We start from the raw sequence: 17,313 nt of genomic DNA on the forward strand, positions 1-17,313 counted from the left end.
ATATCATTTACAATTTAAGGAACATTGACAGCCTAATCTATTACTACCACATCCATATAAACATATACTTTTCAAATGTATAGTGTGCAAAATGTTAAGCAGAGGTGACCTATCCTCAGCTTCCTTCTAAATCATTCCAACCACTAAAACAATTTCCCAGGAAAGACTTGATAATACTTATACATATCATTTGCATTAATTTAATTAAAATCTGATGAATTTATCTCAGAAGAAAAGCATGCTTTCCCAAATAGCCTACTTATTAACAACGTACTTTACTGGGCTATTAAATAAAATACCAGGAAAGTCTGTGGCAAATGCTAAATGCATAATAGATGTAAAGTTGTCAGTCAGCATATTAACAGCTACAGTGCTGAGCTAATTGGTATCCGGACTTTATCTGCATCATCTCTAAGAGATGAATTTTACCATATGTTGTATGATATTTATGAACTTTATGATTTATTATAGAATTCAGAAGTTCTTTTGTTCCAGTTTAACTTTAAAGGTAAAATGGCAAGCATTTGTCAAATGACACTTGGAAATGATGATACTACGTAAGATAAGACAACAAAAGTCAAGGAATTGAAAGAAATTTCATTTGCTTTTTGACATTAGCAGAGCTGGTGACTTTTATAGAATTCCAGCCCCACGTATTAGCTGATGTGTGCTAGACAACGTGCCATTTAACATGTATTAACTAATTAGGATGAACACCAGGGAGATTTGGCTTCACTAAGATTACTTAAAAGGTTAAAGATACATACTCCTTTAGATGTCTGTCTCAGCAGAGCAAAAACTTTCCAAAAAGCTATCTTTATATGCATAAAAAAATCAATTCAGACTCTTACAAAATATAAATATTTGGCTGAGAGTAATATACAGTTTTAGTCATTTCTTATTTCAGCCAGAAAACATGGAGATATAAAAGTACCTTTAAAATTACAAAAGCAGAGTATGATCCAGATTGTGTATTAGAAATCCAAACTGTTTTACCATGTTGAAATAGAAAAGCAGCCAGAAAGATTATAAATCCAAGATCTTGAGAGACATTCAACCCAAATGCCAAATAAAGAAATAAAAATGGAAGTTTTGATTTTGGTTATTCATTGCACCTTCCTCATTCATAGTCTTTAATTTTATATGTTTATTTTATTTATTTATTTTTTCAACTGTCCATAAACTTACAGTGTCTTAATACATACAGCATTAGAATAATCATGCACAATATATGTACAGGACTGTTGAAATAAAAAGAACAATAAACACAAGAAATTAGTTTTATGAAAATATGGGAATTGGAAGGAAGTTAGATTACAGTTTCTACCTAAGTGAGCAACTGTCACTAAGGGACAACTAATTATAGATAAATTAGTCCAAAGCAAAAGCTGATTTTGCCATCTGGTCCAGCGTAGGCCAAGCAGCTGGCAGTTAGTTCAGTAACCTAGACTGAACCCAAAAGGTCACAAGACAATGAGAAGAATAACTGCCACAGCAATTTGTGGCTTCTTAAATAAGACAGAAGGAGAAAAAAAATAGCTGAGAGACGTGAAACAATTCCTGAATTAATTGAGAACACCAAGAAACAAGTAGTTGGGAGAATTAAAGGTGACCAGAACAACTTGTGAATACTCAGAACAAAGAAAAGCTGGGCCTACTTCTGAATTGTCTCCTTGCCAAAGTCTCAGGGTTTCCAGACATTTAGAGAAAAGCTCTCATTAAAAGGGTTTATATCTCACTGGTTAGTTTTGCATAGTCATATATGTAGCCAGTGAATCTTCTCCATTATTTTATTGACCACCCTTACTTACAGCATTCAACTACTCAACACTGAGAGCGACATTGTGGACAAAGGATTTGACATCCATGGGTAGGTTCAAAGGTTGAATGAACCAAAATAAACTTTTTAGGTTGAAGAACTGCAACCTTCCAGTGCTCAATAATCTCAAAAACCCTGTTTAATTGGGCTTATAAAACCATTCTGTATGTCTAACATCCTGCTTCCTTCAAAAATAGCTCACTTTGTCTAGGATGGAATGATCAAGAAACAGAACGCCAATTAACATGAGTTCTTACTTCAGAACTTTCAGTAGTTTTCATTTACATTTGATTCTTAGGATTAGAAGAAATTTATTTTCAAAAAGAAACTTGAGTTATGATCTTGACACTTAAAAAAAATAAACAGCTTCAATCATCCAACCTTTCCCAGACATTAATAAGCCATTAGCAGTTATTGATAATATCTCAAGAGTGTTTACATGCAATCATCTTCTCATCAACATACACAGCAGTTTAGATTTTAATTCCAATCAATCATGAAATGATTTAATTAAAAGTTGAGCTCTACAGTTTTACTTAAACTCAGTGTCCTTTCCTATCTTTTAATTTTCCACTTGATGAGCTCACTTCTCCGAGCAGAACTTTGCTTATGAAAATACATACACCTTGTATGTGCCAGACAGCACACTACGGACTTTTCATTGTTGCTTCCTTACCGCTCCTGCTTCCATTTGCCCTCCTTTACATCTTCCATTATTTGAGTCCACTGGACCATTTCACTCACTGCAAGCAGTATAAGTGGGTCCAAATCACAGCAATTCCCACACAGCATAGCTGCTATACATGAGAGACATTCAGAATCTCTAACAGGGTAAGCTCTTACGGCATTTCCATTTTCCTTGCATGCCAGAAAGAAGAGGCAGGCACATTAATGTTTTCTGTAAAGCCTGTTTTGCAGAGAATGTTCTTTTGCAGATGAAAGCTTGTGGCAGAGGCCCTTGGGCAATTATATATCAATTTCATTTTAAGTCGTGTCATATTTTTTTTTTTTCTATTTCAGATTTCCAGTGCAGACAGGCAAGGTGCAGCTTGGTCAGATTTTCTAAAATGTCTATCAAAGCAGGAACTTTTGCTGAGCTCTTTTCAAGTTCTGAGCAGGCAGGCTCAAAAGACTTGTACATCTACTAAGAGTATAATATACAGTGTGTGTATATACATGTATATATACACACACAATATACATACACAGTATGTCCTAGTAATGTCAGGACCATGAATATGTAAGCGACCATCAAAAATACTGGTATAAAAGAAAGAACTAGAACCTAAAAATCAGACCCTGGGATTGAAAAATCTCAGGGAAAGAAGAATCTTGGATAATGTGACCCATAGGCTGCAAAGACTTTAGAGCTCTAAGCCATAATTAAAAGGGTCTGTTTGTTGCTGTTGGGATCAACCCCTGACATTGTTCCCCCACCCCTGACACTTTGTCACCATCCAGGCATTTCTAACTGGGACTGATTCAGAATTGAGAACTCACATATACTAAATTGTCTACCCCTAACCTCCAACACTCCTAGTAGGTCTATGGCCTTATCTTCCCCTTCATTCCCACACAGAATTTCCTGATGTTCAAATACCTGCTGCCATCAGTCCTTGTTTTAATGGTTGGGAATGAGGTAACTCTGCAACAAAAGATGAGAGAAAGAGAGGAAAATCTCTTCTCTGCATTCATAACTACAGTCTCTGCACAACAAAGACATGAAACCAGAAAGGTTTCTCAGCAGGAATACATCTTGCTGCAGAAGATTTCAACCAACTCTTTAATACTCTTCATATACTTTTGATTATGCAAAGAAATTAACACTGTATCCATCATGTATCTCTTCAAATGCTTCATTACAATATGATGTTTAATTGCAAAAACAATACAAATTGTACTTATTTTGAGGGAAAAAAAAAAACTAATCAAAAGAGTTTAAAAGAAGCAGAAAGCAAAAACATACCTTGGAGTTTCTCTTCAGCCCTAGAAAAGGACTATTCTCCTTTCTTTCATGTTTCTCCTTATTTTTTTGGTTCTGGTTAACCAATCTACCACGTTTCTCTCACAACTGACTATAATAAAGATGTTTTTCATGAATTAGATAATATGGATGTGGTGTCTGGATAGATAATAAGTGGAATCAGTTTGAACCAGCTCCAGCTCACTGGTATCATTGCAACCAAATTTCCTGTTTAAGTTACAGAGCAAGACCACTGCTGAATCCAGAAAATACAGTAAAAAAGACTACTGCAAAATGAACAAGACAATATATATATATGTATGTATATATATATATATATATATATATATATATATTTTAAGATCAAAGCCTCATCTAGTCTAAAATTTTGTTACAGTAAAAAACATGTTGCTACTGCATAGTCTTTATGATCCTCAATTGGGCCCAGAGATAGTACCAGAAATGCAAGACATATATGTCATCTTTGATACCTGAAGAAAATTTCGTAGGACTACATCACTATGCATAGCCACTACTACTTAACTTTATATTATTATTTTGATAACAGAGTGGTTAAGCTTGTATTAAAAATTACAAATGTACAACTTAAAGCAAATTAGATGCACAAAAAAACCTTGTTCAACCAAAAGGCTATGCATAGACCTTGCACTGAATGTAAATCCTACATTCTCCACCAAATGCAGAAAAAAAGTATTTCTTTGCAATAGGAGAAAACATTTCGAACTTACTGTTAACCTACCAAAGAAACGCAAAACAAACAACAGTGACAAGAGGCAGATGGGATGGGCTAGTATGCAAAAGAATACATTCACAATTAATGATTTCATAGATGAATCCTCCAGTAGAGGACACTAATAAAAGGTAAGTGGGAAAAAAAAGAAATATAAAATATAAAAGGAATTTTCCATGTCAACTGGGCAGTCTGTGGGAAAGAACTGTTTTTATTTTTCCATGGTTGTGATCAGAAATATTTATTTCTTTGCTGACATTTACAGAGTTTAATATGCAAACATAAAAATCCTCCAAGTAATGGAAACAGTTTTACAATCATATCCTTTCAGAAATAAAATGTGCTGTAAGTCATCATAATCACAGAAAAAATATTTCCATTAAGTTTAGTGATCCTTTACAGTTTTCGTAATTTTTGTGATCATCTTGGAGTCTGAAATCTCCTACTTACCTACATAATATATAAAAAGCAGACTTCATTGAGTTAAAGTTTTCTACCTCAGCTTCTTGAGAGGACCAAGTCATTTCAAAGGAGATACCCAATAATAAATTAAAATAATGTACTCAACAGAATCTTGTAAGCCTATGTGGATGATAACTAAGCATTGTGTGTCTCTTTATTCTTATTTTCTCTCAGTTCTTTCCTTAATCTTTGCATTTTTATATTTCATTAAGAATTATTAGAAATATTCGATGAAGAGATTAAGAAGACCTTGTAACTGCAGCAACTTTGACACAGTAATTTTATCTTAGAGCTAAATATTCCATATTTAGATATCACCATATATTATGCTTTTTTTTTTTTTTTTAAATAGAAAAATATTATATTTTACTTGAACTCTTTTAAAACTTACTACAGGTAGTTATTTTTGTATGTAGTTCCACATGCATTCATTCATACCTCAAAGCACAGTTAGACAGTTTAAACCAAAATTTACTAAGAGGTAATCAAAAGCAAATGCACAAATTAATTCTTAATTACAGTTAATTTAACTCTAAAGTCACATAATTTAAAACTCCTGAAATAAATCAATGCTACTGAAAAAGCTTAATATTAATATAAAGATTATTATACCAGTTGCACCTTGCCAATGACCTTTATTCAGAAGACCTAGTTAGAAGATCCATCCATTTAAATTACCTAAAAACCGGAGATGCAAATATAGGCATTTAGAATCACACTTGAAATAATAATTCAGGTGAGCTAAGACACAGGTATGCATCCTGGCAGCATCAGCAATTGCAAATTACACCAAAATGAACTGCAATTATTCTACTTAGTGAAGAGCAGCTGTGTTAAATCTGGAGATGACAGTTCATTTTACATGTGGACCAAATGAACGGTCTGATAGTGCTGGAAGGGTGAGATCTTGCTTCCTCACTTTTTCCTCTTGTTTTTGATTCAGTTCCTTCCCTCCCACCCTCAGTAATAGCTTCCGTACCCTGCCTCACTGTTCAGGAGATACAGCATCCATGTGATCTCAAGATTAAACATTTAATGAGTTAAACAGCTTCTGTTTTTCCCAAGTTACTTTCCTGACGTTTCAGTGAGTTGGTTCATGTGATCAAATAAATGCCAGCTGGTGCAAGGTCAGCAACAGGCTTATGTGACCAGAACTGGGGAAAGAAAAACAGGATAGGGGAGTTCCTGCTCTGCACTGGAGGGTTGTTAAAGTGCCTACACCTACTTCATATCACCATATCTTGTATAGCGTGTTTCCAAGAGGAAGTACACTGTTCATTCATGTAACTTCTAGTCTATATCAAAATTTCAGGAACTATTAAGATCTACAGAGAAAGAGAAAAGAAGACAAAATAATTTCTGCTTGATAAGCATAAAAAACATAGTTTAGCATACCCTATATATTTTTTTCCTATAGTTGGAAGAAATCCTTAAAGTACTACAGGCAACTGGAGGTCAGCAAAATGCAATCAACTTGATGAAGTTAAAAACAAGAGAAAGGTCACTGTAACTTGCCCATCTTGGAACAAGGAAGTAATGTTCCCTCTTTAATGAGTTTGACTGAGTTGAACTTTGAGTAGATTGTGTGCTCTCTAAGAGATAATGTTTTCAGAATGACAAATCAGGACTCACCTTGCTTTAACCAGATGCCTATAGCTGAGCTGTATAGGTGCCCCTATACTGTCAATAAAGGGAAATGGGCTGTTACCGAATGTGACTCATCTTAACTGTTTTAGATATATATATTGAAGGGCAAGACAAATTTGTCTGAGAAGTACCTATTTCTTCGCTATGACCAGGGAGACTACACAGGCTATTGTAAGGAACCACATTTAGAAGAACAGCAGCCACAGTAACAAGCAGGAAGGAGTTGAAAGACAAACAGAAAACAAAACAAAACAAAGAAATCACCACCAACAACAACAAACCAACAATCACACATACACACACACAACCCACCAAATAAGAAAAAAAAATTAAAAAATACAGAGAGATAGTAGCTAAGCCTCATCATCACAGACAACTGTAAACACACTCTAAGGGCCAGTTTTCAGATACTGAAGATATTGCTTGTGTCCAGGTATGATACTTAGCCTTTTTTAATGAGATCCCAATCTGCCCCCCAACCAGCACAAAAATAATGGGAAAATTCTATTGATCTTGATGAACTCAGAACTTGGACCTAAAGTCTGAACAAGACATGGGGTTAGACTTTCTTTTAATAAAATAAAAACAAGAGATAGAGGATGGATGAGAAGAGTACAAAAGACCAATGAACTTTTCATGGCTTTTGTGAAAATCCTAAAAGAACACAGAACACAGAAAGGGAAGTTCAAATGAAAACTGAAGAAAACACTGCTAGGATATATTGCCTTATAAAATCATTTAACTATCCTTTAGTCTCCCTCTTACATCATATTTAATTGCTGTTTATGCTCACTGGGATCTTAATAGGATCATTATGGTCTCTAAGAAAACAAAAACATATGAGTACCTACAGAACATCTACCCTACGAGCTCAGTTGAAAGCAACCTTATTTTTAGTATCAACTTTTATTACATTTTTTTGACAACTTTCATGTTTTGTTGAATTTTACTTCTCTAATCAAACTCATAATCTGGTATATAGAATGCACATTTCCGGGGGTAGAAGAGCATTCCCCTTATCTATGATTTGAAAGCTGGGAAAAGATGAGATGAACTAAAATGGGTTTAGAAGGAGAAGGTGCTCAGTGAGTATGGACGGCAGAACCAGCCAGAAAGTTCATGTCTACCCATATTTACTAATTTTAACCAAATGAAACAAATTCTTACAGCAGGCATACAATATACTGATGTATGCTTTTATAATCTGTAAAAACAATCAGTATTTTTCCCATCTAGTCATAGTATCTAAGATTATTACTGACAAAAGATTATTTCATGTTAACAATCAATCTGTTTACCGTAAAATGGTATCCATGATACCTTTTATAAATTAAATATTACTTCAGCAATTAATTCATGTAATATTCTTAAAATCATCTCACTGACGTGTAAAAAAATACTCACGGCTTGCAGTTTTAACTTGCTATGTCAATCAGGCGAAGTTGGGTGACACACATATCTATGAAAAGAAAAAAATTCATGGATGAAGGGAGCAGAGAGGAGAGAAACATTTACATTTTTAATTCCAATGAATGACTGGAATAATGTTCTTGTTTTCAAGAATTTCTGATAATTATTTTGCTTTAGACAAGAACACTAATTTCCACTTCCTATTATGACATCTACATGTAGAAACTTAAAAAAACCAACAACACAAAACCCACAAAAAAAAACAACTTCAACAACAACAACAAAAAACACAACACAATTTGCTTACTAAACTTAGGCTACAATTTTCTGTGAAAGATAGACAAATTGAAGATGCTGGCAGACCCTTAATTTTGCTTCCTGAAGTGCTTTAGAAAAGAAATTATGGCTTTTTAATTATGATAATGACACACAGACTTTTTGAATATGTGTAATTACATAAATTCTGTTTTTCACATAAGCAAGGGCTACTGCATTGTAATTGGACACATTTATAATAAAAATTTGAGTGAAGTTTTCAGACTTCACTTTCCTTCTGTTAAGATTTACGACCTTGTACATGTATTTTTTTTCATTATGAAACAGATTAAACAAAACCAAAAATCCTTCTCTTGTTGCCCTTACTTTCCGCTCAAACAAAGAAACCAAAGCAAAATAATTTGCAAAAAGCTGTAATCAAGCCAAAGAGTGCTTTATAAAAGCAAAACTTTCTTCATGAATACAATGGAAATGGGGACTTTCATTCATCCAGCACCAGGCTAAAATCTAAATGGTCTTTCCCAGATGCTCTGAGTTTAAAATAATAATTTAGGGACTGTGTGGTTATCATTATTTCAGATTTAAAGTATTGTTAAGCATGCTAAATAAGACTGAACCTGAAAATTACTGTACCATTCCATACAAACAGTCTGAAACTCTCAGAACTATGATAAAATATGGAAATCTGAGGATGATATGAGTAGGAAATTAATAAATATTTAGGAAAAAAGTCCTGCGTTTGCCTCCAAGTTTTTATGAAAATGAAGTCATTATTTAATATCGGCAAAACAATTCTTTCATAGTCTCTTCAGTTTCTTGACAGTGTAAAACTGTGACTCAAGATGCCAGGAAAAAAATGTAGAAACATCTACTGCATAATTACATTTCTTAGTGCACCTACAATAACAAATTCATTTTACCCTATTCTGCATGATGAAAATTGCAACCTCCTCCTACAAAACATACATAATCCATAAACATTTCATACTTTACACCAATGTTGTTCTTCACTCCAACTTTGTAATTCAGATATTATTGCTTCCCTTCAATTTCTGTGTTTATTTTTCTTTTTAATCTTACAGCAGACAAATATGGGGTGATTTTTTCTAGGGCATACTCTTCTATTTTAAGACATTAATATCATACAGCTTATACTGCACTGTTGGATGTGAATTACAAGTAAAGCAGCTAAAATTAAAAGAAAATATTTACCTGAACTGTTTTGTAGGTATGTAAGAATCCGGTTTACTGGTTAGTTAACAATAAAGTCCTATTTACGCAGGATATAGAAAATCAAAAAATACTACCAAATGTATGAAAATACTCAAAAAAAAAAAAAACACACAAAAAAAACAGGAAAAACAGAATGACTGGTTTTAAATTAGGTTAATAACCTACTACAAATTAGAACATGGAGAAAATATAATAGTAAGTGAAATGCTGTAGTTCACTGTACAAAACAGGAAAAAATGATTGTTCACTCCAACATAGGAGTAGTGTTAAATACTGAAATAGCTGAGTTAAATCAGATAAACCAGTTTGTTGAATTAATAAGGAAAATAGGATCAGGACTAGGATTCTATACCTAAACAGGAAAGCACAGGATTTTTAAGACTGTAATACTGAGGGTGGGACTAGGATGATGACAGTGACTGTGACATACTCTGGGAGACCAGGAAATCTGAGAACAAGAAGCAAATAATGTAAACCTGTTAAATTCCACAAGGGTATATTGCTGAGGCAAAATTTTTAATGGATTATTTCAGTGAATCCAGTCGGGTAAGCCACAAGAGAAGAAACAATTCTTGAGATAGTCCTCCACCGTATACAGGATGTGATTAAAAATTACTAAGGAGGTAAACTGTAAACATGTTCATCACATTCTTCATTTCATGGGCACCATAGGCAAAATCAAAAATATCACCACCAATAACAAAACAACCCAACCCAACCCAACAAAAAACAATCTAGGGCTGAATTCAAACAAGGCAATTACATTTAAATGTGGGGGATTATTAAAATAAATCAGAAGAGAAATTCTGCTTTTAAGTGCCATGAAGACTTCAGTGGCACAACAAGAGTTGTTCAGTAAACACAGGAGCTCTCTTATACGGAATACACTGGAAAATCTGAACATACTGGAATATTCTGTTGCAAAGTTCTGTGACGGTGGGAGGTTTGGAACAGAGTGGCAAAACGAACTGTAACAAATTGCCAAAACTAAAAGAAAAATACTAAATAGCTTTGAAGGAAGACACCTCCAAAGTAACTGAATTGTTAGTGTAGAAATGCAACCTCAATTCTAGTGTTTTCCAAAGCAACTCGTTAGCGTATGTGCTTGAGTTCCCCTTCTTTTGCCCTGAATGTAAGCTAAGTACTAGTTCTGTTTCCCACTCATTTGCAGTCTGACAACATTGCAAATGAATTCAGTTCACTGTGGGAAAAACTGCAGAATAGAACAGCCACAGTAACAAAAGAAAAGTGCACATCAATACCAACAAACCAGACAATTTTATGAAAATAATGACTCCTGCAGTATCTTAGAAAAATAACAAATCATATAACAAAAGAAACACACAGAATCCAAGGCATTCTGAGATTTAGTTATCCCACTCCTTCACAGCTATTGCTTTTGCTATTGCTTCACAGTAAATAAATATTGTGCCTACATATTGGGTGTATATTAAAATCAATTTAATAGTATTGCATTTCCTTTTTGCATCCATATCAAGATTTAAATTGTAGCACTTATCACTATTGCCAGGAGAAAGCTCAGACAACTCCACAAGTACCTTATAGGTAATCTATAGAATGGAACACAGTGAACCAAACAGACATAAGGACAAACAAGAATGAAAGAAAGAAAGAAAAATTCAGCTGAGGTACAGGCAGGAAATGAAATTAGCTGTCACAAAGAAAATCATGTATGTGGTTACTGGATGCTTGAGAAAAGATCAAAAAAAAAAAATGCTGTGCCACCTTTTTTCACAAACTCAAAATCTTTAAAGTGGACACTATTCTAGGGCATAGAAATTGAAAAGTTGAAAATACAAATATTTTGACATTGAACAAAAGAATGTAATAAACATGACAAGTGTATTTGTACAAAGGATATAGAATTATTCTTGAAAGAAGCCAACACAAAGTAACAATAATGAATACTAAATTTGTAACAAAAGGTTAATTTATTAAATATCCCTGGTTTTCATACCTGAGAAAGAAAAAATGTTTTTCATTTAAATATCTTTCTTGAATAAGCATGTTTTTGTAAGTCTGTTGTTAAGCCTAAGAACAATTTAGCTTCACTGACTAAAAGTGATTTATGCTGACTCAAAACAGTTCAAAAGTCCAGAGCAATAAATTAAAAATATCCTCTAAATTATCTAGTCAACCAGCTAATGTTTGAAGTTGCATAGCAATATGATGCTTAACTGGGTGTAAGTAGTCTATTAACTTTGGAACTTAGGAAGAAAGGTAGTGTCTGAGTCCCAGAAAGTAATTAAGAAAGTAGTCTGTATTTTCAGCAGCTAACTTATTTTCTAAAAATTAATGTCTCTCTCTGAAGACTACAGGGTTGATTCCTAATTGTAGCATATTAGAGCAAATACTTTCAGAGTGGAGTTCCCCACATATAGAAGAGCTGGAGGAAGCTGCCTGAGGACCACCTAGCCCCAGCTTCCTCTGGCAGGTGCAAACTCAGTACCACTGGAGAGATATACCACTAGAGCAATTACAACATGCGGGGCCACTCACTAAGATTGTTCTCAAATGACAGAAAAATCTCAGGTATCTCAAGTGTCATCAGAGAATTCTTACTATATGGCTTGTATGACACTGCAAGGCACTACAGGTGGTTACATATCTCCATCTGATATTCAGACATATCTCAAATGTAGAGCATTATTCTGTTACAAGGCAGGCCTCTGACAATTATAAAACTTACCATGAATACCACCCTTTCACCAAACACATAGTGCAAAAGTGTTTTCCAACTTCTTTCCTGAACAACAGCATACCTCCTCAGCAACATTTGATGATAGTCTAGAACTATCAGTTCAGAACTATCAGTTCAGAACTATCAGTAAAAATGCTGATGGATCAAATAATCCTGATGAAATACCACAGTAGCAATAACACTCCCTGTTAGGAAAAAGCAATGAAAGTTCAAACACCAAAGGGACAACTAAGGACAACTGCAAATTCTACTCAATGATACTGGTACACTCATTCTTCCTTTAATAGCAGAGGTTTTAATCATATCTTCTCAAAACCCAAGGAGGTATGACATTCAAAACAGAACTACTAACCAGAAAAGTCCTTCCAATTCCATTTCTTCAGATAAAATATAAATTCACTCTGATTTTAAATAACATTCAGTTAAAATTGGAGCTGTATTTATTAGACTCCATATGAACTGTGAATTATCACCAAAGAATCCAATTATAAAGGGTAAATGGACCAACAAATGGTTTATGCTTAAAGTAAAAATCACCAAAACCCAATGAAGAGATTTCACAGGGACAGAGGTACGAAGAGTTAGAAGAACAGCAATCAGTCTGGAATACCAAAGAATTACAAATATTGTTAACATTTCTGTCCATTGACTAGTGAAGATCTGCAGTCCAACATAGCATTCATGTCTTTTCCAATTCCATTTCTTTAAGTATTGTACAAGACAAAGTTATTGGAAACATGCCAATAAAAAGCCAATTTGCAGATTAACCAAGGAGAATGAAATAATCATAGACGTTAACACTCCTGTATGGGCAAGCAGAGTTGAACACTTTGTCATTCCTGCAGACTTAATACCTGTCTTAATCAGTGTTAGTTACTGTCTTAGTCAATATTGGAGTATCTTATGTAAAAGGATTTTTAAGAAAAGCACATATTAAAGTTGTGAAAGTAAGATAAGAATTGCTTGTATCTAGCACAGTGAAAAATATGTAAGTAATGAATTTTCCTCTGTTGCGTTCTGCTGAAGCTTGCATATAACTATATTTTTGGAATACTTAAAAGACAAGTAAATTGAAAACAATGTCAACCTTGTTGACATTGAAAGAAAGAAAATAAAATCACTTGTGTGCATATACTGGATATGTAGTCAAATAAGCCTATTAAAAAAAAAACAAACCTTCTCCATATTCAAAGTTGCTCAAATGGTTATCAAAAGCAATGCATAAGAATTAGAGTGGAAGAGTTTTCACATAAACTACAGAAATCAAAGACATACCTATATTGTCAATACTGATTTCAGTTTTGAGAAACACAAATCAAAAAAGAAGACAGGATTCAAGAGGAATATTTAACTTGCAGTCATTGAATATACCATATTAAACTGTGGGACTCATAAAAAAAGACCTTATACCACAGGATAAGAAAGAACTCTACAATCCTTAAAAATCAAGAATAGGACAGCCATCTGACGAAAGGGACAACTGGGTGAGAGAATAACTGTTCACCTAATCGTGATTCTGGTTGTCCAGGTATCATATTGCTTCATTAAATACACTATCTACCTTGACAGATAGGGAGTTTGCAACCTAGTCATTTAATTAAAAGCTGAAAGACAGACTCTGAAAAAAAAAGTGTGGAGGTGGCGTGGGAGAAAGAAAGGAAACAGCACTTTCTATCTTGTTATCTCAAGCAGTGAGGAATATACTGAGAGCAACAAATGACTAAGTGAGCTAACAGCAAGAACCTCTATTTCCATGAGCTCCTGTGTAGGAGATATGTAAGTTGTCTCTGAGCTCTGCTCTGCTCCCTGAAACATGGACAGATTTCATTTCCACTTGGAAAATCACATTAGCAAACACAATTTTATTGATAACTACAAAGCCTGTTGACATTGAAAGAAAGAAAATAAATCACTTGTGCATATACTGGATATGTAGCCAAATAAGCCTATTAAAAAAACAAAACAAAACAAAACAAAAAACCCTTCTCCATATCCTAAGTTGCTCAAATGCTTAAGCAAAAGCAATGCATAAGAATTACAGTGAAAGAGTTTTCATACAAGCTACAGAAATCAAAGACTATACTATCAATACCGATTTCAGTTTTAAGAACCACATATCAAAAAAGAAGGCAAGAAGAATACAAACACAAGGAAGTTCAAATAGGAATTCAAAACATAATGTTGAAAGCACAAGGAGAGGTATAGAAAAAATATGATACAAAAGGGAAAGAATTCCTGGACTCAAATTTAGAAAGGAGATGATTATCAGGGCATGAAAAAACAACAAACCATACAATGAAATTAAATTTGTCTGCTATTACTCAAACTGAAAACCAGAAAATTTTAAATTAACAAAAAGGCATGCTTAGAAAAGCCTTTTTCTCAGCCTTGTGGTTCATGTCTTATTTACTATCAGGCCTGAATATACAGCCCTCAGATACCACATACATCTCTTATTAGTGTTACCTAATAAGCTGTATATTAGGAAATATAATTAACATCAGTAAATAAGCCAAGAGCCTCTTCCTCCAAGGTTCTCATCACATTCATGACAGACATAATCATATGCTCTCCCTCAAACTGTATCCTGAATTTTACCCTGTTTCTCTTGTTCAGGTAGTATCCATCAGATATTGACTATTCAGAAGGTATCTTCTGACTGTGCCATTAATGTGCCGCTGGAATTCTCTGGATCTATGCCTTTCCTATTCCTTCTATTGGTCTTCCTTACTGTTCCCCATTACCCAGCAGCATTACAAAGTAATTTTTACCTTTCCTTCCTTTTCTCAAGAGCAGAGTCTTCACATATAAAGCAAGCCTCACAAGCAGTGACTGGGAGAAGCTAGCATTAAATTTTCTTTAATATGATTAATCTGTAAATGTAATGGATTCTTGCCTTATTCTATGAAGAACAGGTAATCAATTCTGATCACAGGCTGAATAAATGAACCAAAGCTTTGATTCAGTACAGCAATTTCTATGTTCTGGTGTCTGAAAAGACTTAAATACCTCCTAAGGAAGCAAAGCGGTTTTGTGTTAGCAACCACGTGCCTGAGCATAAATCCTAAGCAACAAGCACTGAAGTAATCATCTTCTTGGATGTGGGCCTGTTAATACTTTTAAAAAACAGAGCTGGCAATCAAAAAGATCCTCTGTGTGTTTTTCTCAGCAAAGCTGAAGGTCTGTTAACAAGATGAACATTACTGCCAGTGTATCTCTCAGTGGAGGTATGACCAATATTTACTTGGGTTTTATCAAGACTGCAGACTGGAATTGCAGGCACCAAAGAACATTAGCAAAACAATTGAACTCACTTTCTCAATTTTTCTGTTTGTAATTTGGATTTAATTTCAACACTTCTTAAATATTAAACTGAAAAATGGTACTTTAAATAATAGTAGAAATGGAAAATATGCATCATTTGCATTTGTTCCAATTAACATTCTGGAGAAGTATACAACATTCGTCATAAGATCAAAAAAACAAGTGCTGGGGCTTCCCTAAACACTCTCTTTCCTAAGGTGACTGACAATGAAGGGATACAATGAAGTAGTAAGTTATGCATTGCTTGCAATTATGAGTTTATTTCAGTGACACATGATTATATATTGCTACCTATTACCGCAGAGATACAAAGATACATACTAAAATGTGTTCATATATCTTCTACACACATATTTACTCTGGCTGACAGCCTTTGACTTAGAATTCATGGGTAACAACATATATATAGAGGTATACTTTTTTTTTTTTTTTTTTCAAGAAATCATATGCTTTTTGGTTAATATACCCACCAAATAATCTGGATTTCACAACCTGAAAGTGTGCTTAAATTTGAATGTTTCATTCATCAAAACCTGTTCCGAAAGCAATTATAGCTACTATGTTACCTTCCTGAGAAACTTACTTTTAAATTTGTAAACCAGGTCAGAATTCTAAAAGGTAAATTGAAGAAAAAAAAAAAAAAGAAACATATTTTTTTGAAAATATGTTTTATGAGCAGTGCACCAAATTAAAGATATTACAATACAATACAAGAATAATGCAATACATTTTATTCCTATTAATGCATAATCTCAGAACAAAATGGAATTAAATCACTGTAATCCAAGGAACATAATTCCCATGCAAAAGAGCCAAAGCACATAGGAATAAATTATTTTGACATTCATATATTATACTCATTTATTCATTGTTGTTAAAACTGCAGTTTAGCCCTTTGGCAATAGCAGCCACAATACTCAACGTCTTCCACAGCCTCATTTTTCTGTGGTTTGATGTCAATATTAAATATATGCCAAATGTGAGTATTTTGATTTAGTAAAACTACTCTTGCATTTTACACTACCACAAATACCTAAAAAATATTAAAGATGAAGAAAAATTAGACCTAAGTAGACTATCTAGGTCTTGTTTTGATTTCCTTCATAGTGATATTATGTAATTTATCAGATTTCACATGTTTCCAATGACTACTCCTCAATTCATGTCTGAATTTAATCAAGCAAATTAAATCTTAATACCAGGCATTTAGAATAGATGAACCAAAGTTACACAAATGACTAAAAATGGAGTGAGAAAATCATATTTGCTAGCATTTCACATGGAAGAAAAGAGATCTACTCTACAAATTGGAACACCAAGACACATGGGTTTGGGACATATACTGATGGCCTGCTGTAAATCTACCGCATCAGGTGTATCTCAGATTTGTTATGCACAAACAGATCAGTTGTTCATCATGCGCACAGGACAGATGATGACATGTCCTGAATGCTTCTAACTCACTCCATAAGCACAGAAAGCTTGATCTGCCTATTTGAACACAAATAATACAACTCGAGAGACTGCTGTTGCTTTGTCTATTCTTCAGGATTGCAAGTGGCAGGATAGTATATTACATGTACTAAATTACTGGCACACTGTTAAAGGAGTTAGTTAGTTAGTTAGTTAGCAAAGAAAAATGACCATAAGGATAGAAAACAGACCAAGAGAGAATATAAATAGAAGTGTTTGTATAAAATTGGAAA

The 17,313-nt window shown here is 33.9% G+C and overlaps 1 protein-coding gene across 3 annotated transcripts in view; it reads right to left on the reverse strand.

Moving 5' to 3' along the window:
• PRLR (prolactin receptor) overlaps positions 1 to 17,313 on the reverse strand; it is a 169,035-nt gene that overhangs the window by 123,502 nt on the left and 28,220 nt on the right. For all 3 annotated transcript variants that reach the window (XM_068666367.1, XM_068666366.1, XM_068666368.1), the window contains one exon: positions 8,047 to 8,101. The gene's annotated coding sequence lies outside the window, so the exon portion shown is untranslated. The remainder of the gene's footprint in view (positions 1 to 8,046; positions 8,102 to 17,313) is intronic.

Source organism: Anas acuta, chromosome Z (assembly GCF_963932015.1).
Source record: "Anas acuta chromosome Z, bAnaAcu1.1, whole genome shotgun sequence".
Classification (NCBI taxonomy): Eukaryota; Metazoa; Chordata; class Aves; order Anseriformes; family Anatidae; genus Anas; species Anas acuta.